The 22,699-nt window shown below is 46.4% G+C and overlaps 1 long non-coding RNA gene across 4 annotated transcripts in view; it reads right to left on the bottom strand.

Moving 5' to 3' along the window:
• Window positions 1–22,699, bottom strand: part of LOC141574109 (uncharacterized) — a 38,902-nt gene that overhangs the window by 11,387 nt on the left and 4,816 nt on the right. For 2 of the 4 annotated variants that reach the window (XR_012500805.1, XR_012500806.1), the window contains exons 2-3: window positions 15,922–16,038; window positions 15,015–15,068 (exon numbers count right to left, since the gene is read on the bottom strand). This is a non-coding gene — a long non-coding RNA (uncharacterized LOC141574109). Of the gene's footprint in view, window positions 1–15,014; window positions 15,069–15,921 lie in introns of all 4 variants that reach the window. The other 2 variants (XR_012500804.1, XR_012500807.1) reach the window with 2 other exon arrangements.

The following is a 22,699-nucleotide window of genomic DNA, read 5'->3' as shown; positions in this document are numbered from 1 at the left end:
CAGGCAAGGCTGTCCTCACTCCAACCCCTGGGCTCTCGGGAGCCATGGGAAAGGCCTGTGTCCAGGTCACAGCCCAGCCATCACAATCCCAGCTTGCATTTGCCAACCCAGACAGCCTAGACTCCTTCTATTTTGACACTTACTTCTATGCTGTTCCCCCCGAGAATGTGATGGACTCTTTCAGAAAGTTTAGCCTGTCTCAAGTGTGACCGAGTCAGTGAAGCATGAAGTGTCCACATTTGGACCAGAGCATGAAAGGAGAAACAAGGTCTCATGTTCAGCATGAAGGTGGTGGCCAAACCCTTCACTCGGGTGAGATGAAGCAGCTTGGGGGGGTGAAAATGCAAGGTCCTAGGTCGGCCAAAGCATCTACCTCCACGGCTGACTTGGGTGTTGAAGTCCCACTACCTCAAACTAACGACATGGCCGTCAGTGGTGGACATCAGCTGCAACAGACACAGAGTCAGCTATTTACTGCCAAAATGAGTTAAAAGTAAAGGTTGGTGCAGGGAGGCCTGCACGACTGCTGAGGCAAACCACAGACCCGGCTCTGAATGCCCACTGGCTGAAGCAGAGAGGAAGCTACGGTCCCTTTTAGAGGTCCCTGTGTCCACCAGATCCAGGTGAGCCAGCTACTTAGCAGAAGACCATGTTATCCTGATACTCAGAGAAACCAGCCTCGTAAAGGGAGTAAAAGTGTGAGATGGATTTTAGACCCGCTTCTGGGCCTTTACGAGGACAAAGTAAAGTAAATGGCATGGGGAAGGGAAAAGCAAAAGAAAACCCCGTGACTACTTCCTCCAATAGCGCCCCCTGAAGCTGCTCACCCCCGAGCTGGCCACTTCCTCACCAGTGACCGCCGGCCAGGAAGCGCCGTCATGCACGTCACACAGCGACAGCCAGGAACCGCGTGCTGAGCACGTTTGTGTAAAAGCCAGAATCAACCAAGGTGCTGCAGACTTTGACTTTCCAAGTGAAAATACAAGTGAAAAACATCCCTCAGAAGCCGCCTAAGTCAGTTAGCATCTCACCTCCTCAAAACAAACAAAATTAAAAAGGGCTAATTTGTCACCAAATGTAAGGAGGACCAAACATGTTTCTCAAAGCAAGGATTCTACCAGGTATCAAACACCAGCAGGTGACATGCTAAGAAAGCAAAAATTCCAAAAAATTAGAAAATAAAAACATGACTGAGATAATACATGAATCAAGGCTACCATTACATTTCTGCTTTTTAAAGCGATGGAGGAAGCACGGAGGGCAATCTCGCTATTTCCAACGCAGGGTGTGCACAGCCTACATTTTCAGACCCAACAACATGCTCACAGGGAGTTCCGAGAGAAAACGGAAAAAGCAGAAAAAGAGGAACAAGCAAAACTTAGAAACCCACAGTGCTCCTAACATAAGTGGCTGTGGCTTCTCTATTGGACAGCAACTCCAGGGATCCCACCAGGGGTCCTGGCTGAAAAGGGAGAGTCAGTGTCCACACTAACCCTAAAAGGATCTCTGTGAAACAAAGGCGGATTCACTTTTAAACGCCTGAAAACTGGCGGGATGCCCCTCCCTCCCCCCTTGGCTTCAAGACAGCCCTCCTCCTTGCCAATCCCTTTCTGGATGTAGGGAAGCAACCCGGCACACAGCCAGGGCAGTCGGCCTCCAGGTAGTCTTATCTGCTGTCTGTGTCCAGACCCACCAAGTCCTCCTGCTCAAACAGGATGCAGGGGAGGGGGATCTTGTCCCTAGAATTGTCGGGGGCCCCGTCCAGGCTCTTGGACACGAGCACGATGAAAAGTGACTTGATGATGTCCTCGACACTCTTCTCCACCACTCTGCAGGCCTTGTAGGTTGAAGGCCACATCAGTGGGCGGCTGCTTGACCACCTCCCCATGCAGTCCAAAGGCAAAGAGCTGAGGGTCTTAGAGCCTGGTGCCATACAGCTCCTCTGCATGTGGAGCTTCTCGAATGTCTTGTCCAAGAGGCAGTCGGTGATGGTGACAAGGCCCACACCTTGCAGTGGGTCTGGAAGTTGCTCCACCCATCCTTGGGCCTGCAGTTGTGCCTGTAGTGGATACAGAGTGCCCACTGGGAGTCACATGGTCCGATCTGGCTCACCGAGGTGATTCACTTATAGATGCAATAGAAATTCTCCTCTGAGACGATCCCCAACAGGTTGGACCACCACATGGAGGTTCTGGTTGTCCTCAGCACACTGCACATAGTAGGGATGCTCATTTTGCAGGCCCTGCTGAGAGGAGAGAGGAGACTGAGGTACACACTCTGCTGTGGGCTGCAGGCCCTTCTGGGATGTGGTGACCTGGTGTGTAGCAGCCGTAAGGCAGGGAAGCCCAAGCAAAGCCAGCGGTACAGTTTGTCCTCAGCGTCTGCACATGGTTACCATAGCTCGGATCACATTACCCAGCCTTTGGTCTAGGCTTCCAGCCCCTGCAGAAAAGGGTCATTTCTTGTTTTCAGTTTCCAACACCTAGCCAGGCCTTGATGCAAAGTCAGTGCTCAAAAATGCTGAATTAAAGAATGAACAAAGGAACTGCTTTCCCCAACCCCCTTCAGCAGAATATAAAGAAAAGAACCACAGTGGGATCAAAAGATCTGGATTTCAACTCCAATTTATTTGAACTTCTAAGCTGCAGAATAATGGATAAGAAAACTTTCCTTGGGGAGGAGGGTACAGTTCTGCGGCAGAGCCCATGCTTAGCATGTATGTGGTCCTGGGTTCAATCTCTGGTACCTCCATTAAAAAAAATGAAACAAATAAATATACCCAATTGCCCACATCAAATATTAATTTTTTTTAATTCAAAATTCTAAAAAAGGCCTTGCAATTGACACAACATTGTAAACTTGACTATACCTAAATTAAAAAAAAAAAAAATCCTTGCCTTACAAGAATATATCTGGATTATGGAAGTTTGCAAATGTAAAATGCTTTGGGTACAATCTGCATAAAAAATGGGGGACTGTACACATTTACTATTCCTACTTTATGAGCTATATTTCCTTTGCGGGTGGTTATAACCTCTCAGAGCTAAATTTCTCAGATTAAAAAAAAAGAAAACATTACCTGATTCTCAGTACTGCTGAAGAATTCGATAACCCTATGAAAGCATCTGACCCACAGAAGTTTCTCAATAAATGTTTGTTGAGTGAATGAATAAACACGCAAGTGAATGCTGCCCCTGCCACAGACCATCACAATGGTACTGCCTGGAAATCCTTTACCCACGTTCCACCCGACTCTACACTAACCACGTGGGTGACCTGGGCAGGCCTGTGTGCTTCTCTAAACCCCAGTTTATTCATGAATAGAAATGGGAGTAATAACACAAACCTCAAAGGTTTAGTGAGTCAATAACAAATCGTACTACAATTTTGCAAGATGGAATCATGAAAGAAAATTGGGCAAAGAGTCCATAGACTCTCTCTATATTATCTCTTACAACTGCATGGGAATCTACCTTACATCTCAAAATAAAAACTCCAATTTTATTAAAGAGTCTATTGAGATTAAATGAGCTCACTGTCTTAAATAAGGAACACACAGTACAAATAGGACAATGCACAGCCCATGAGATACACTCAGTAAATATTCCCACGGAGCCCACTGTTCCCTCCAACTCCAGAGCACAAGGATGGGTCCTCATGGCCAGAGGCCACTGCACCTGAAGCTAACAAAGGTAATGGTCCCCACTTCCAAGAGCCCCTGCCTCCACCCTAGGTCTAATTTTGTGTTTGTAACTTTCTTTTCTTATACTTAAATAGGAATACCCAATTGCATAGCCTTCAGGTCACCAAAACCTGACCATGGAAAATATGACAGCAGCCCTCCCCAGTGAAACAATAAAATTAAAAGCCATATCCACAAGAACTCTGTGTAATTCTAACGGCAGGAACTTCATCCTGGACTGAGAGGAAGAGACCTGGGGAGGAGGAGGAAACTGGGGCCCCCAGACCCAGGGGCCACCTGTCCCATGATAGAACTTAGTCTCAACCCACACACTCCATGAAATTCAAATTACACATACACATAGAGTGCTATGGACAAGATTTTTTTTTTTTTTTAAGAAACCCCTGATTCTCTAACAGGTCAGGTTTCTACTGAAACACAATTGGCTTATGTGTATATTGTTTCACAAAAACCTAAAATAATATCACTCGAAATTGACACATGAAGAAACGGAGGAAAAGAGAGGTTTATCTAATTGTGCAAGATTATAGAGAGGCCACGTCAGAGGTTGTATTTAAATCCAAGCCCCTGCTCCAGTTCTCACACTAGAAAGTGTGACATACTGCCCCCCTCCTGCCCCCTTCCTGCAATAAATCTCTTAAGTCTTTTCTGTGCTACCTGGAAAGAACCAAAGTCACATTAACTTTCCACAAAGAGCTGTGTCACCCCCTTGGACGATGTATCAAAATCTGAAGAATTAGGGTTGGAGCAAAGATTTGAGTTCTCTGTTTCTTAAAAGGAGACAAGGGTTTAAAAGAAACCTAAAAGCACTTATCTAGTCTAAGCCCTCATTGTGCAGAGAAGGAAACGGAGGCTCAGAAGAGATGAGGAAAGGGCCTTATTTACAAATCTTGCTTCAGCGCAGCACCAAGCCAGCCCTGGGCACTGCTGGGGAAGGATGTGGGAGTCCCAGGAGAATGAGTGTTAGAAAAAGGAAAGAGAAGAAGCATACAAGCCCTCTCTCTACACCATCATACCATGCAGTTCCACCAAATTATCCAGTATGGGGGCTGCCAACATTAACGTGGGCTAAACAGGTTATAGAAACCTGAGGTCTCAACCACAGTGGAAATTCCAACTTTTATATGGTTTTTCCCAGTTCAAGCATGAGCTCAGTGGGAGCTCCGTGCCAGGCACTACACGAGGCCTGGAGTTCTCCCAAATACAGATCTCTATGAACACGTGTGCAAACCACATGCAGGCCCACCAGAAGAAAAACGCCCACAAATAAGATGGAATTACTGAAAATGAAGGCAGATAACCAGCATATATTACTAGCAAAAAGGATGTTGCTAGAAATACTCATGGGCATAGCAAACTGTGGTTAGCATGTGGGAAAGGGGGAGGGACAGTTTAGGAGTTTAGTATGATCAGATACACATTACTATATATAAAATAAATAAATGACAAAGACCTTCTGTATAGCACACGGAACTATACTCAATTTCTTTTAATGAGTTGTACTGAAAACTATCTGAATAATATACATGTACATATGTATATATATAACTGAATCTCTGCTGTACACCTGAAACTAGTATTGTAAACTGATTACACTTTAATAAAAAATAAGAATTTTAAAAATAATTAAAAAAATAAATAAAAAATAAATAAAAGAACTCTGTAATCCCCTTAGCTGTAGGTGGTGGAGAACACTGGTTGCAAGCACCAAGTCCACTCAATCACTCCAGCAATGGCTGTCACTCTTTCTGACCATCAGGGAGTCAATTGGCTTCACTGAGGTTACTTTTCTCTTTCGTAAAAAGCTACAGTTGCAACCAACGATATATAAAATCTCATTATTCACAGAACCAACAAATTAGTGAAGACTTTCCATAGGCCAGGCTCTGTACAGATGAAAAGATTGGGTCCCAGATACATTTATGGGTAGAAAAATTTATGCCATAAAGACATTAATTCTTCCTGTTCTGATACAATGCAATTCTGATTAAATTCCTACCAGATTTTTTATGGAATGTAACAAGTTAATTTAGGGTCAGGAACAGCCAGGAAACTTCTTTAGAACCACCACTGGGGAGGGGTGGATAGATCATTCATTTCCACTGTTCTTTCTGAAGTGATGAAAACGTTCTGGAATAATAATGGTTCCACCACTGTGAATATACTAAAAGCCGCTTAATGGTACCATTTAAATGGGTGAACTTCACAGTGTGTTAAAAATATCGCAATAAAGCTGTTCTACGAAAAAATATTTGTGGACCACTATTTTTCCCTCTATATTACTAGTCTGCCCCACAATTTAAGAAAAACAAAAAAACAAACCAAACAAAAATTTGCCAGGAGATCTTTAGGACTGCAATGTTCCTGGGTCTCCAAAATGCCTCTGATGGTGCTGCACCTGTTAACCCACACTAGTTGGGCTGGACTAGTTAAGGACTGTATCTTTTTAAAATCTATGGTCATATGTTACACCCTGGGAGATGGGAGGATGGAGAATGTCACAGCCTCATGCTGTCATCTCTTTTTTTTTTTGTTTTGTTTTTTTTTGTTTGTTTTTGGAGTAGAAAAAGTTTTTACTGCAGGGCCAAACAAGGAAAACAGTGGCTCGTGCTCAAAACCCCTGAAATCTCTGATGGTTTTTGAGGTGAATTTTTTTCTTTTCTTTTTATCAGGGTAAGGTTTTTAATAGGTAAAATGAGGCTTGAGGGCTTCCAGGTGTGTGACTTTCTTCTGACTAGTTGGTGGTAGGTAATAGGGCCGTGTTCCAGGAATCTCATGCTCAGCCTGAAGTTACCATCCTCCACCAGGGTGGGGGCCTTAGCTCCTGCAGAACAACTCAAACATATTAAGTATAGCCCTGCCCCTACTCCTCAGCTCATTTTTAAGTGAACCAAGCCCTGCTTTCAACACTGTGATCACGCTCACTATAAAAACATGTGACATCAACAAGCACCACCATCCTAATAACAGAAAAAGTATTAAGGGTATTTACCTGGGGCAGAAACACTGAGGGAGGAGAAAGAAGCATGCTCACCATTGGCGCTCTCTTTTCCCAAGTCTCTGCCAGGAGAAGCTGGGCTTTACAGCCAGAGGATCTCAGCCCCAGGGAACAGCGTCCACGCCACTGGGCTGGACCTCGGGGACAGGGAAAGGGAGAGGAGTGCAGTTTAGTGGTGGCGGGGCAGGGAAAGCGGCTGGGGTCGCGGGCTGCAGCCCCGCTCGGAGGCCAGTCCCAGACAGTGTCCCCGCCCTCGCCCGGCTCCGCAGATCCCGCCGGCCCTGGACACAGCCGGCCTAGGGGCGGGGCGGGGTCTGTGGCCTAGGAGAGGAAGCCCAGGAGGAGGGGACCCGCGGTGGGAGAGCGGAAGGGGGCGCAGGCCGCGGACTGAGGGGAGCCTGGCTGCGACAAGAGGTGGCAAGTGCGGGCCGCAGTATGGACGGGGGTGGCCATGTCCCCGGCAGGTTAGTGCCCAGCCCTGGACAGGTGTGGTCTGGGCGCCGGGGCAGGTGGCGCAGGCAGAGGGGGCTGGTGCTAGCCCCTCAGCTGGACAATTGCTGACTCGAGCCCTCACAGGCTGTGACAGGCGGACCCCCTTCCCCAGAGGTCCCAGCCTTCCATTTACACAGCCGGAGGCCCCGACACGGGACAGGAGCCAAAGGCCTACCGGGCGACAGATCCGAGCAGCCACTGGGGCTGATACCTGGCTCGGAGCTGGAGATTCGGACCGGCGGTCCAGCTGGCATCCAACCTTGGGCATGGGCGGGAGGGCGAGCGATCCGCTCTGGGCTCTGGGTTTTGCGAGATACACTGGGGAATCAAGGGAGGGAGAAGATGGGAGGGGGAGAAGATGGGAGGAGTAGGAGAGGAAGGGAAAAGTGGAGGGAGAGAGATGGACTGAGGAGGAGCAAGGAGAAGTGACAGATCTAGAGAGAGAAGGGGGGGAGTAGCAGAGATGAAGAGAAAAAGCTTTACCTTCAAGGGCACCCCGAAGGAGGTGCCAGTCCTGCCTCCATGCCCTTCTCTAGCCCCTCAAGGCCAGAAGCTCAAATTACACCTCCCTGGTCAAGCCCTCCAGCCAAGGCCCTGCAGAACCCCTACGGGGATCACACCTGTTGCCCCCAAGAGGAGCTGGGCTTCCTGTTGCTCCCGGAACCAGACACCCACAGGCGTTGTCGCCTAGAACTACCTTGGGAATGAGTATAAATTCCCCTTTTACAGGCCGGGAAACTGAGGCAGGCATGACCTTTGCCTTAGCTGCACTGTCCCAGGTGTTGTGCTGGCAGGGAGCGGGAGGTACAAGTTCAGAGACCCAGACAGAGCAGACTGCCCAAGTGTCGGTGCATAGTCCCCATCTCTCCTGGGTAAACCACTTTCCACCATAGTGGAACAATGAAGGGCTCACAGTAGGTCCCTGGGTGTGGGAGAGCTGTCCTCAGTTCCAGTGCCCAGCTTGCTATGTACATAGGAGTGTTCTCGAGTCCAAACTCATTCTCCTCAATGCAGGACAGGCCAATAAATCAGGAGACCAGGTGTTGGGGTATGGAATAGCAAGTTTCTATAGACGTAGATGGCAAACTAATGTCCTGGAAAACCATCTCCCCAAGTCAGATTTCAGGATCTTTTCCTACTCGCTTGGTTGTTGCAAACTTCTTGGTTAGGAATTTTTTGTTAGAATTCTTTGTTCTTGCAGCTATCCGCCTGGATCAGATCCCTGTAAACCTCCAACAAAACAAACGTTATTTTCTATTCTGCAACTTGTTATCTTTATATGAATGGAAAAATGTTAATATCCTTAAAGGTCACAGACTTCAGAATAGTGTCTCCTGTCTATTTCAGGCTCTAGGCAACATTGTTTTACAGAAGGTGCAGAACCAGCAAGACTAAGCCTAGGAAACAGAGCACAGGGTTAAAGTCAAGGAACAGATCTAATACAGAGTCTGATGTGTTCTTTGCTTTTATCGAGGCAGAAGCCACTTGAGGATTTAAATCCTTTTAGGTTAAAAATAAGTAAAACTTTAAAGGAATTTACATACATAGGTTGAAATGTGCATAAAATATTTGGAAAAGCTCACAAAGGATTGTAAACAGTGGCATCTCCAGGGAGGGCTGAGAGAACAAAGGATGAGGGAAACCTTTCCCTTGTGTATTTTTGTGCTGTTTGATTTTGTTTTTTTTTTTTTATCATACGCATGGGTTTCTTTTTCAGTTAAAAAAAATAGTGTAATGGAGGGAAGGAGTAACTAAATCAGCAAGTACACCAGCCATGGAAAACTGAGCCGTCACTTTTGCTTTAAGCCAGGAAGCATTTATTGACTCTCTCCTATGTGCCCAGTGCTGTTTTATGACTTCATTTATTATGTATATTTTTTATAAAATAATAACATGCTAACCCTGACCCCTGCCCAGGGGAGCTGGTGGAAAACCAATTGAGTTTTTATTGAGTTGTTTTCCAAGGAGTATAAATGAGTTATTAACAGAACACATCTTCAGGGCAAATCAGGTGGAATGGGTTTCCAGCAGGCCAGAAAGCTAGGAAGGGTTTTCCACAGAGATGCCCAGAGGCTGAGAGAGAAATCCTCCAGGGCCCCACAAAAAGCTGCCCAAAGTGGTTTTTCCATGGCACTATTGTAATAGGAAAGAACAAATCTGACTCCATATTACATCTTTTTCTTTGACTTTGAGCCTGTGTCCTGTTTCCGAGGCTTAGTCTTGTTGGTTCTGCACCTTTTATAAAACAATGTTGCCTGGAGCCTGAAATACACAGGAGAACCTATTCTCAAGGCTTTGACCTTTAAGGATATTAACACTTTTCCATTCTTATAAAGATAACATGTTGCCGAACAGAAAATAACATTTGTTTTGTTGGAGGTTTACAGGAATCTGACCCAGGTGGACAGCTGCAACTACAAAGGATTCTAACAACAAAGGATTTCTACACCAAGATATTTCCAACAACCAAGCACACCCCCTTCCCCTTTTTAATATAAAAGGAGCCTGAATTGTGACTAGGGGAAGATGGTTCTCCAGGACAATTACTCTGCCATCTCCTCAGTCAGCTGGTTTTCCAATTAAACATGCTACTTCTTGCCACAAAACGTGGTCTTCCAATTTATTGGCCTGTCCTACAGTGAGCAGAATGAGTTTGGACTCAGTAACACAACCAAACATTGAAAGTATTCATTTGGTATATTAAATGACTTGCTTCTGCTGGTCTTTCTTCCTGACTTTTTCTTTTCTTGACCACTCCTGCTATGTTTATGAAAAAGTTGTCTGTCTGCTCCTGTGGACACATTTACATCTCTAGCCACTACCCTTCCAGATAAGAACTGATGTCACCAAAATTGCTAAGAGATATTACATGGTCAGAAAAGACCAGAAGTGTGTACTGGCTGATATTCAGGAGCAGGCTGAGACACCTGACAATATGTCATAAGCATGGATAGACAGCTGGGCACAAAAAGAGAAGCTTCTAAGCCTCCATGAAGGACTTGCTGGATAAGAAAGAATAGTCCCAGATTGTAGATCTGATTCCACCATGAGCTTCCTGTGTGAGGCTCGGCAAGTCATTTCAGTTCTCTAGGCCTGTGATGTCCAACATGTGAGCCACCAGCCACATGCAGAATTATGAAGTTATTCTGTAGCCAGGCAGAATTATAAATAAACATTTTACAGCAAATGTTCAGCACGTATGATGTTTAGAAACATTAGTGGTTTTCTTGCCCTAACAGTTTATTTTTGTATGTCTAGCTTTCTGTGGTTTGTAACGCCCATGACTAATGATTCCCTTATAGTGAGGTATTTTGAAGTTATAAGTTACTGGACACAGTACCGTCATATCACAGTTGAAAAATAAAGATCAACATAAGCCAGGCCATTTGATATAGTAGTTATGAGCAGGGTCTCCGGGGCCAGCCTGCCTGAGTATAAATTCTCACTCTGCCTCTGTGGGGTTCTGTGTGAATCTTGGAGAAATTTTTATTATTATTGTTGTTGTTGTTGTTTTTGTTGTTGTTGTTGTTGTTGTTATTTTACTTATTTGTGCCTCTTTTTCCAAACCTTTTAATGGTGAAGAATATGTAGACTCTATCTCCTACTGTGCTGGCAAGATTAAGTGATTTAATGTCTGTGCTGCCCACTTCCCTGTGTTTCAGCATTCTCCAGGCAATCAGTTTCAAACCCGGAGGCATAATCCACTGTCTTAGTCAGTCTGGGATGCTGTAAAAATTTCCATGGGTCAGGTGGCTTAAACAAGCAACATATTCCTCAAGTTTTGGGGGCTGAGACATTCAAGATCAAGGTATCTGGGAGAGGATTGCCTTCATGGCTTGAAGATGGCAGTCTTCCCACTATCTTCATAGGGTGGACAGCAGAGAGAAGCAAGCAATCTAGGGCCCCTTATAAGTGCCCTAATCCCATTCATGAGGGCTCTACTCTCTTGACCTCATTTTATCCTACTAATCACTTCCCAAAGGCCCCACCTCCCAATACCATCACCCTGGGAGATGGGGTTTTGACATACGGATTTTGAGGGGATGCAAACTTTCAGTCCACATATCGGCTAACTCTCCCCAAAATGCAGTCATCAAACATGTAACTGATTTCAAAGTAATGTTTATATCTCTCTGCCCATTTCCATTCCTACATCCACTAACACTGAAGCCCTGTTAGATTTTATTCCTTATTTTTCTGGTAGAGATTTAATTGATTCCTCTACTCCAATGCTCTCCTCACTCCAAACAGTCGGCTTAACAGCCCTGCCAGGTAGGTCTTCCTTAAAACACTTTCCCGCTTCACCTCGTTTTTTAGGTTTAAATGTCAGAATCCTCTCCACATCGCATCCTAGACCTTTAATCCCTTACACTACCACTCACTATGTTATTTTTATATTACCACTGTAACAAATTCCTATAAGCTTAATAGCTTAAACCAGCACAGATTTATCAGCTTATGGCTGTGGAGGTCAGAGATCCAACACAGTTCTCATTGGGCTAAATTCAAGGTACCAGCAGTGTTCTTTCCTTCTAGAGGGTCTAGAAGAAAATGTTTCCTTGTTTGTTTTTTTCCAGTTTCCAGCTTTCACCCACCTTCCTTAGCTTGTGCCACACGATTTCCTTCATCTTCATGGCCAGCAGCCTTTCTGAACATTGCTCCATGGCTGTACCTCCCTCTGATCCTAAACTCAGATGGGAAATGTCCTATGCTTGTAAAGACCCCTGTGATTACACTGGGCCCACCTGGAAAATCCAGGCTACTCTCCCTATCACCTCATCTCAGGATCCCCTTGTCCCACCCCACTCAGGCATTATGTATGTGGCTATGACACTCACCTTGGGTAACATTTCCTCTCGTAAGCAATTAAAGGTTCAAGACACTTGTGAACGGCTTTTTGTTTTTCTTCCTTAGTCTTTCCACATTCAGTACGTCTGGTGAGATTATACAGATCCTGTTTATTTGTAACCTGGAACTAATCTTTAACAACGTATTATGGGTTTAGAAGGCTAATAGACAAATTAGAAGGAAATCCTCTAAGATTTTTTAAGATGTTTGTCCTAAAATGCCTGTCATCCCTTTTACTGTCCAGAGTAACATGTCACAGGTGGCTTCCCTGTGGGGGTGAGGGACACATTGTTCTGCCACCATAGTCCCTTCATTCACACCAATTTGCTGGTCTCCTAACAGAGGATCTATGCTCCCAGCTTTGCTCACTTCCTCCTCCTTTCCACTGACCATCCTGTTCCCACTGCTTCCTTCGTTCACCACATCAGGATTTCATGACCACATTCTTCTCTAAATGGAATGGATATTGTGCATCTAACGTCTAATAATTGTTCTCAGTGTATACGCACACACTCATCTAAGTGTCTCCCCATCCATTTTTTTATTTTCCTAGAATCTTCCAGAGGAATCCGTTCCATGATGATGATGATGATGATGATGATGATGATACTGACAGTGATGACAGGGGCCTCTCAAGGAATCTGATAAAGAGAGAATCAATGAAGAGAGGGAATCAATGTAAAATTACCCCAGAAACAGGTTAAAGGTAAATAACTGTTATAGTGTTTAATGAAATTGACTAAAATTTAACTAATTTTAAAACTTTATATCACTGTATTTTAAATTTTAAGGGGAATTTTCATTCACCACTAACCAAGATTTGAATTTAGGGCCAAAATCTAAGAGGACTTCTATCTTCTAACAAATTTTCCACCAGCCTTTTAAACACGTGATTCTTAAATAAATAAATAAATAAATAAAAAGTTAGTGCTGGGCTGCAAATAAGGAGGATTCATATAATTTCACCAGACACACTGAATGTGGAAAGACTAAGGAAGAAAAACAAAAAGCCATTCATAATATCTTCAAACTTACGTTGCTCACAGGAGAACACGTTAGCCAAGATGAGAGTCACATCAACATGATGCCTGAGTGGGATGGGGAAGCTGATCTTCCTCATCAGACATTTATGCTGATTTGTTAGATGCCAACACAGTTTCCTCATTGGATTTGCTTCTAATAATTATGGAACAGTTTAGGCTCTACCAAAAGCAGACTAAACATTTTCCCCTGCCGCCAAATCTCTGGACTGAATGTCCCCACAAGAGGGACATGTTTATATTTCATAGGAAACTCTTCCTGAGAAACAACAGGCTTTCTGAGGGCAGAACTACTGGTCCCCCAGGGAGGGCTGGAGGAGGGATCGAGGGGACACTGGAAATACAGGAGGAGTCAGTTCAGATAGTGCTGCTCAAGTAGCCAAAGACATCCTACCAAAAGTTTCGTGAGTGAAGGAGCCTGTGAACACTGAGTAGGTTGTTAAGGCACAGCAGTACATAACTAGCATCACAAGTCAATTGTAGCATGTTTTGAAATTTGGAATAAATAAGCTCATTGCTCTTTGAAAATGCAGCAGTAGCAATAGAAATAATAAACACTGAGCTGTCTTGGAGATAACAAGCAATAAACTAATTCTAAATCTGCAGGATTCCTTGACAATATGCAAGCTATGAGCTGGATGTGTGCTGCAGATACCTCTTACTGCAGGTCTCACTCCTGCAAAGCACAGAACTAGTTTTCTCAGCAGACAGAGGGAACCAAGCCAAGATTTCTAATCTTGAGAGGTTTACTATATGGCAGGAAAGACCAGACAAATAAATACAGCTTAATATGAATAAATGTAATCAAATATTATGAAGTTTTTATGGAGCACAGAAGAAGAAAAATTCCTTTCACCTGGGACCTAGAGAAACTTCTTCCGAAAATGTAGCTTTGAAGATGGCCGAAGACATGCGTGGAAATTCGGCAGAACAGGACGTAAGAAATTTAAAAACTAAATCTAAAATTCATATAAAAATGTAAAAAATCACAAATATCCAAAAGAACTTTGAACAAGAAAAATATTGAAGACTTACACTATCTGATTTTCAGACTTTTTTAAATAAAGCTACAGTAATCAGAAAGTATGGTATTGTTGTAAAACAGGAAAATAGAATAATGGAACAGAATAGAATGCTCCGAACTAAACCAACACTTAGATGGACAATTGAATCTCAGTAAGGATGCAGTGGAGAAAGGATCTTTTCAACAAGTAATGCTGGAACAATTAGATATCCATATGCAAAAACAGAAAAATGAACTTTGACCCATACGTCACAAAATACAGAAAAATTAATTCAAAATGAATCATAGATCTTAATAGGAAATCCAAAACTATAAAACAGCTAGGAGGAAAAGCATAGGCTTAAGCAATATGACATAGGGTTTGGCAAACATTTCTTTGCTATGACACCGAAAGTATAACCTATTTTAAAAAGTAACTGATATAGTGAACTTTATCAAAATGAAGACTCTTCAAAGCTCTTCAAAACACTGCTAAGCAAATGAAAAGACAAGCCATAGAGAGAAACTATTTGCGCCAGGTTACCCACAGCCTGACCGCACCGCGCCCACCCCCCCAGCAGCAAGCTCACCTGGAGACGGGCGTCCGGCTTCTTGGGCAGCAGAGGCCACCCCCAGACCACGCCGCGGGGTGGAGCGGAGCAAACTGCCGACTCCCGGGGGGCGGGCCCGCTACCCCTTTCGCCCCCGCACCCTAATTGCACTGCCCTGCTCCCCTCCTCAGCAAGCTGAGTGGGACAGGTGTGTCAGGTGACCTGGGGCAGCAGAGGCCGCTCCCAGGCCCGGCCCCCGGGGAGACGGGAGTTAAACCACCAGCTCGCCAGGGGCAGAGCTACTCCCCTTCTCTGCCGCTGCCTCTGCCTCTGTGGCCGCCCCTGACCGAACCGCCCCACCTCCCAGGAGCAAGCTTACCTGGAGTCCGACTTACGGGGAATCTCCTGCAGCAAAGGCCGCCTCCAGGCCAAACTGAGGGGAAGAGAAGCAAACAACCAGCTTGCCTGGGCAGCCCACTCCCGCCGCCACCACCCCAAACGCACCACACCCGCCTCCAGGGGTCAGGCTGACTGCGAGGATGTGCACCAGCCTTCTCATTTTGGTCACGAGCCTGAGCACCTCCCTGCACCCCTACACCCCTGCAACCCCTGCACCCCCTGCACTGCATGCACTCCTGCACTCCCTGCGCCCCAGAACTGCCTGCACACTCCACAGCCCGTGCACTCCTGACACAAGTTTCACCTTGCACCACCTACACCCCTGCACCCCAGCATGTCCCACACACCAACTCTTGGGCCTGTGGCAGAGCCTCTGCTGTTTCACCAGCGTGCAGGGACTCATATCCTTGCCAGTACATGATGCATCAGTGGACCTCTGGGGTTGCCTGCCAGAAAGTATATGTTCCCTGCCACTAGGCTGGGCCACTAGGGTGATCTCTGTGAGTTCACCCAGGACAGGCTCAGAGATGCTGTTCTCTGGGAAGAGAGGAGTTGAAACCGCTCTTGAGGGCAGAGCTGTGCTCACCAGGCCGTCCACGCTTCATGTTTTACACAGGGCTTCACGGAAGTGAAATGGACCCGGCCAAGTAAGGCCTGCTGTGCGCCCACCTCAGTCCTGGGCTCTGAGGCAGACAGACTGGCTCACACCATCAGGGCCCAGTTTGGGCACCTGAAAGGTCCCTTGGAGGCATCCCATCAGTTCTCAGGAAGAAGTCTGGCTGCTTCCACCCCATGGCCCTCCCTCCCACTGTGCTGGCCTCAGGAAGTTTCCTTATTTGGGGAAGAAGGCAGCCCACCCCCTACCCCACTGCTCACAGTCCTCTCACCCAGGCTGGTGTTTCTCTGCCCGTCAGAGTCTGGAAAGCCATCCCTCTTCAATTATGCCCCTTCTGAGATGGACTTGCTTCCATTAAATACTAGGCGAGGATGCAAAGTGGGATGCCCTGGGTAAGAGAACCAAAAGAAATAGTTTCTTCTGTGAGGTTTTCTGTTTATCTACTGGGGCTGGGCTGTGTGTAGTTTGCTACAGCTACTGGTGTGAGAGGCTAAAGCCCTCTGTGTGTCCTTGTTTTCATCTCCCCACTGTCTTTGGGTTTTCCCTTGACACTCCTGAGACATTTACTTCTTTTAGTTTTATTCCGGTTATTACATAGAGGCCCTATTCTCATGGAGGTAAGGCGATGGGGTGGTGGGACAGAGGGGACCATCTGTAGTTCTGTGATTATTTCTCATTGAGCCTGTGCCCTGAGCTGTGATGTCCAGAAGTGTGTCTCTTTCCCCCAGCCCAATTTGGGTGAGACAGAAGGGATTTCCCTTCCCCCAGGTTGGTTAGGCTCTGGTAAAATAATTTCTCCTTAAAAAAACAAACAAACATAAAACAACTTCCCCCAATGAAACAGAATGTTCTGGGTGTATTTCAATAGAGCTATTTTATCCTTTCCAGGCAGGAAGCATGAGTGGCTTTACTCTGACCTTCATTCTGAGAACAGGACACGGTCCTGGAGGTAAAATGCATGAAAAAGAGCATGGGGCTCCTCTGACTGGCCCCCTGGAGTTGTCAAACTCAGACTTCCCCACGCTGAGCCTCCCGCTGGCCTCAGGGACCTGTTAAACCTGCCTGCCCCCGGGGTCCTTATAACAGCGGGTTCTGCCCTGGGAGCTGTGACTCTCCAAGCCTGCCCGGCTGCCTCTCTGGGTTGGGAGCAGGTTTTACCCTCAGTTTTCTGGGATCTAAGAAGAGCAGTGGGTTTGCAGCTCCCTCAGCTCTGGTATTTTCAGGACAGAAGGAGCAACTTCTGAGCTCCATGCGAGCTGGACCAGAGGCTGGAAGCCTCCCCTCCTCTGCCTCTGTGCAATCAGTGGCTGTGGTTCTAGCCAAGTTTCTGAAGATGTGGATTTAAACACACACATCGCAGCCCCTACAGGAGCACACAGTCCCATATATCTCCCTAGTTTCCACTGGTAACTACGGAGCCAATGGGGACACGGGTTTTGGGACCACAGAGGCCTGACTGCACGACTTGCTCCGTGGCCTATTAACTTGGTTGCTCTGGGCCTTGTCTGAAGTGGCTTGCTTACTGCACCTGGTACGTGGGAAACACAAAATAAGTACTAGAAACTTCACTTTTTCTCCCTCAAGGGCCTTCAAACATAGAAAGTAATAAGTGAACGCAGACGGCCTAGTCACCACAAAGAGGTCCATCCAGCCTGGCTCTCCTGAGTGATGGGCACTGACTTGCACCTTAACTCGGAACAGTAGGAGAGCCGCCTTCCTCTAACTGGGCATCTCCCCACACCAGGCACTCCCTCAGCTGAGATGGGGCCAACTCCGTGATTGAGGTGTGTGCTGGTGGCTTCAGTGTGACCTGGCCCTGATGGGACATGAACCTGCAGTGAGGTGGAGGGTCAGGAGGAGGGGGGTCCCTGCTGGGGCAGCAGGGGGCCCGGTAGCACCCGGCCCGGCCTGGTGCCTGGGGCTCCCTAACACCTCCTACAGCTCCTGGGCTGACTCCGGTCCTGGCCACTCCACACACCCTCCCAGTATCTTTGCATTAAGTCCCTTTTTTGATTTTATCAGCAAGAAGTTGCTTCTGTTGCTTGTTCAGTGAAACAGTGCATCGGGAAACCAGACTATTTCTAACATCAGTAAAATACCAACCTCAGTCAGCTCGCCGGGCAGACCGTGCAGCACAAAGGCCTGCACAGGGCTGTGGGAACGGCTTACGTGAAGGGTCCTCATCATCTGTCTTCAGAGATACAGGAGCTGGTGGTTCAGGTAAAACCTCAGGGAGGGATTGAGGAATCCAAAGCTGGTTGGTTTCAAAGGCTAACTGGTCAGACCAGACCCCCGAGCTGTGGTCAGGAGCCTAGATCAACGACACGCAGACTCAGCGCCCTAAGTGCCGGGTGGGGCCGGTGGTGTTCCCTTTGCAGGCTCTCATTGGGGATTCACTGTAGCCCCTTAAATGCAGCAGAGATTCCAGCCCCCTTAGCCCTCACCCTGAGTGTTCCATGACACAAATCCCGGGAGTGTTTAATTTTCATCTTTGGTTAGGAGGATGAAGGTGGGGCAAGGGGAGACATAAATTCATACTGACTGACACAAGGTCACAGACAGTACCTCCTCCTAGGAGAGCTATGTGCTCTCACAGTGGTGGCTGGGGGGCTGGGCAGAGACCCTCCGCTGTTCCCAGAGGGACTCGCTCCTCTGGCCACAACTTATGGGTTGGACAACAGATCCAGAGGGAAACAGAGCACCTTTCCTGGGAATTTGGAAGTGACACACAGAAATCAAGTTCACTCATCTGGAGATTGGCTAGGGGGAGGGGCGGTGGTTGGAAATCAAATGAAACCAGAGCATGAGAGAAAGTTAGAAGTGAAAGAGAGAGAGACAGACAGAGCTTGTGAGAGCAAATAGTCAGAAAGAAGGAAAACAATCAGGGGACAGAGGAATTCCAGCTCCTGACTGTCTAGTCTGTCCCAGCCCATCAACCACCCCGCGGGATGGTTAACATCATTCCAGTGTTGCAGAATAGGAAACAGGCTGAAAGAGGTGGGGGCTGGGTTTGGGTGCACAGTTAATTTAAGTGCCGCTGGACCCCTCACTTCCCGTTGCCTGAAGGCACCTTAATCCTCACTGGGACCCCTGCGGTCCCCTGACAGCCCAACACCCTGATCAAAGGGCCCCTGCAGGAATGGGAACCCCTCTGAGTGTGGAGAGTTCCCTCCACCGAGATGCCATGCATCAGCAGGCTCCCGCTCACCCCAGGTTAACATCTCCCCAGCTGTGCAGTCTCCCGACCCGCTTCCCTCCCTGCCAGGCACCCCCATCATTACCACCGAGTGTACTGCAGGAATTGAGGCACAGGGATGCCCAAAGCAACAATACCCCACCGGCTGTACAAACAGCAGAATCCCCGCCCCACCTGGGTTCCGAGGGGACAGTAGCTGTCCTCACATTTCATGTGTCTAAGACAAACTTTTTCTTCAGCTGGAGGTTATAGAGAAAAAACATAGTTTGGTGAGGAATTCCTCCAAGGACCTGACTCCAGAGTCTACAACCAGGTGTACCTACCCGCCAGACTTGGGGTGAAGGTGGATTATTGATCAGCACAACCCGGTGGCCCAGCTCCTCAGCTTGGCTGCCCAGAGGGGGCTGGGGGAATGGGTAAGGCCAGGGCACTCAGGAAGAACACAGAGGACATGACCTCTCCCCTCCGCACTTGTAAACACTTCCCCAAATCTCAAGGCATCGGACAGAGAGCAGCCACCACAATAAGGAGATGCTCCCATCTCTTCAATCACTCCTGTCAGTTCACTACGTGCTGAGAATCCAGTGGGTCCCAGGACATGACACACAGGATGGCCGATGGGACAGGCTTGGTCCTTCCCCCTGGACCCTGTTCAATCTGATGGAAGAATGATCACTCATAAAAATTTTCTCAAAATTTTACAGAGACCAAAGACAAACTGCAGACTGAAACAAATTTAAAAATATATATGAAGATCCCCCAGTCTCCCCACCTAAGGTTAACAGCATAAAGCAAAAAATCTTGCCTTTGATCACCAAGGAATTTGTCACCCCCTCTCAGGTGGAAAGGAGAGTTATTCTTTGAGCAGGACACAGAAGTGCTCCATCGGACTGGACCAGGGCCTCTACATTCATTTAGCAAATGTGTATAAGCTCCTACTACGTACGGGAATCTCCTAACTTGACCCGTCCCCAAGGATTTCAGGCTTTATCATTCAACAAAATAGACATGAATCCCCATCACTGCGGGCTCAGAGTTTCAGCAGAGGAAACAGGCAGCATGTTGTGGTTAGCAAGAGCTTGGAAAAATTTAAAAAATAGTGATATGAGCAAACTCGGGTGATGGCGGTGGGGTGGGAGGCAGGCAGGAGGGAACAAGGCAATCCTGGCTGATCTCACGGAGTAGTGAACTTGAAGCAGAATAGATCCGGAGGAAGAAGGAAGAGCCGGACCCAGAGGCCCCCAGAGTGAGGGGGAGAGTGTGGGCAGAGAGGCAGAGCATGCAGGGTCCTGAGGCCTTTGTGACGACTTTGGCTCCTAATGAAATGGCGACCCGTTTAGTGAGTTTTGAGGGGAGGGGTGATGTAGTCCAACTTATGCTTTTGTGTTTGGGTTTTTTTGGGAGAGGTAATTTATTTATTTTAATGAAGGTGCTGGGGATTGAACCCAGGATCTCATGCATGCTAAGCATACGCACTACCACTGAGCTACACCCACCCCCTCAATATATGCTTTTATAGGCTCCCTCTGACTCTGTGTGAATGAGAGATTGTAGGAAAGCAAAGATCAAACAGGAGGCTATTGGTGTCCAGGAAGGTCTGAAGGTGGCTCTTAGGAGGGTAGGGAGCAGGGAGCTGGTGGTTAATGAAGACAGAATACCCAGAATTTTCTAACAAGCTGGATTTGCTGTCTGTGTGTGTAAGAGAAAGAGAGAGAAAGGACATGGTTCCAACATCTGGTCCTGGACAATGGGAGGGATGTCCTCTCCATCCACAGGGGATGGGACAAGGTGGGGCTGAGCAGGTAGAAAGGGGCTGGTATCAGCTCAGTTCTTCAAAGTCATAGCTAAGGGGTGTATTACATATTGCCACAGGAATGCCTAATATGTAGAGGAGTCTTTTTTTTAACATTTAAAAATTATAATTTAAATGTATTAATTGTATTATGTGAACGAATTTGGAATTTTATTTCATGCCAAGGTATATGTTATATATAGCCAAATGGGAAATATATCAGAAAAGGGGAGAAATGAGGGCTTTCACATAAACTGACTGTCCATAACGTAGGTAAAATTTCAATAAAACCAGTCTTCAATGAAAAAACCTCATCTCGGTGTTACATAAAAATAAATGAAAAAGGACTATGTTGATGTATCATTATTCCATGTTACATAATAGCCCCAAACACACTGTTTAAGTATGAGGCTTGTAGAAATACTATTCACTTTATTCACATAAATACAGAAATGCAGAAATGTTCTAAGGTAGAATAAGCATCTTAGTGGAAATAATACAGATTTGAGCATTTTACATGATATATATGTACAGATTCAAAATTTGGAAAAGTAATTACATAGTAGAACATTTGTATGAATGTGAAAGCAAGATGAAAGAAAGAAAAAGAATGTGAGTCTCAGGGATAAAGGTCCAGATGGAAAGGGCAAATCAGGGAGTTTTTGAGAAATCGAGAAATTGATGGCATGCCAATTTCCACGGCTGGGTTGCTTCCACCAAAGGAATAGCAGAGAGAGAGAGGAGAGGCCCAGGAACCAACCCTGGGGCACACCCACAGTATATGTTTGGAAAAAAGAGGAGACATTGGCAAAGGACCAGCCAGTAGACCAAAAGCAGAAAGCAGACAGAGCGATGGGCGGGAGGTTGAGTGAAGCAGAAACACGGGGGATGAGGGATGGAAGATCTGGGTCAAATGCTGCCGAGGGGCCACGCATGATGAGGACTGAAAATTGACCACTATATTTTGCAACGTGGGGTCACTGATGGCCTTGACATAGCAGTTTCCATAGAGTGAGGGATCAGGGGAAAAGCCAGAGTGGGTGTAAAAGGAGATGTCTCAAGACAAGTTGCAGACAGCGAGTTTAGACAACTCCTTAAAGATTTGCTGCAAAGACACAGGGTGGCAATTGGTGGGGGTGAATTAGGGTCAAGGAGTGCTGTTTGTTTCTTTTAAGAGGATGGACGTTTATATACTGAGAGGAGCCAACTAGCAGGAGAACAAAATAGATGAGGTAGTGAAAGAGAGGTTGGTTTTGGGAGTGACAACCCAGAGAAGATGGGAGGGATGCGGCCCCGGGGACTTTTGGAGGAAATGGCTTTCGATGTCACTTGTAATAATAGGTGGGGCACCGAGAGTGAGGTCACAGACATCAGAAGGCGAGGGATGTGCTGGGAGTTGCTTGTGAAATTTCTCTTCTGTTGGCTTGTTTGCTTGTTCAAAGTAGAAAAGTAACCTTACCAGCTGAGGGACGAGGAGGAAGAAAGTTACTGGAGCCATGAGCAGAAGATAAGAAAGAGCCTTCCAGGGAGAATGAGACAGTGAAAAGAGCAGGGGCAGACGGGGGAGTGCGCTCCCAGAAAGTTACATTTTCTCTTTGACGCCCCCAAATGTGTGATGTGTGATTACCCTTCCTGCTGTCTACGAAATAAAAATTAAGTATGGTTCAGAGGAAATGCTATTTCATTCTAAGAGGCTGCCTGTTTCTCAGGAATGGTCACCTTAAACTGCAAACATTACAAAAAAGGTTGAAAAGATGAACCTGTGTACCTAAAATCCCCTATTTTCTATTAATCTGGTTACTATTTAGTTCCCCTATCAATAACACATAACCAATACTGCCATGATGGAGGTACATCGATGCTTAAAAGGAAATGAGATCTGTATCCTTTTCCTAAATTCCATGGATTCCTTAATAAGCAGTTCCCCTTGGAATTTAGGAATGTCTGGTATAAGAAGTGAGAAACAGTTTGAGAAAATCCCGGCTCAGAATTACATAGCACAACCGCATCTCAGAAGTATATACAGCCGTAAAAAATTTTAGAAGCAAAACTCCGTAAATA

The sequence above is a fragment of the Camelus bactrianus genome, chromosome 19, assembly GCF_048773025.1.
Source record: "Camelus bactrianus isolate YW-2024 breed Bactrian camel chromosome 19, ASM4877302v1, whole genome shotgun sequence".
Classification (NCBI taxonomy): domain Eukaryota; kingdom Metazoa; phylum Chordata; class Mammalia; order Artiodactyla; family Camelidae; genus Camelus; species Camelus bactrianus.
The sequence above is the reverse complement of the archived record's forward strand: the minus strand, read 5'-3'. Positions and strand labels throughout refer to the sequence as shown.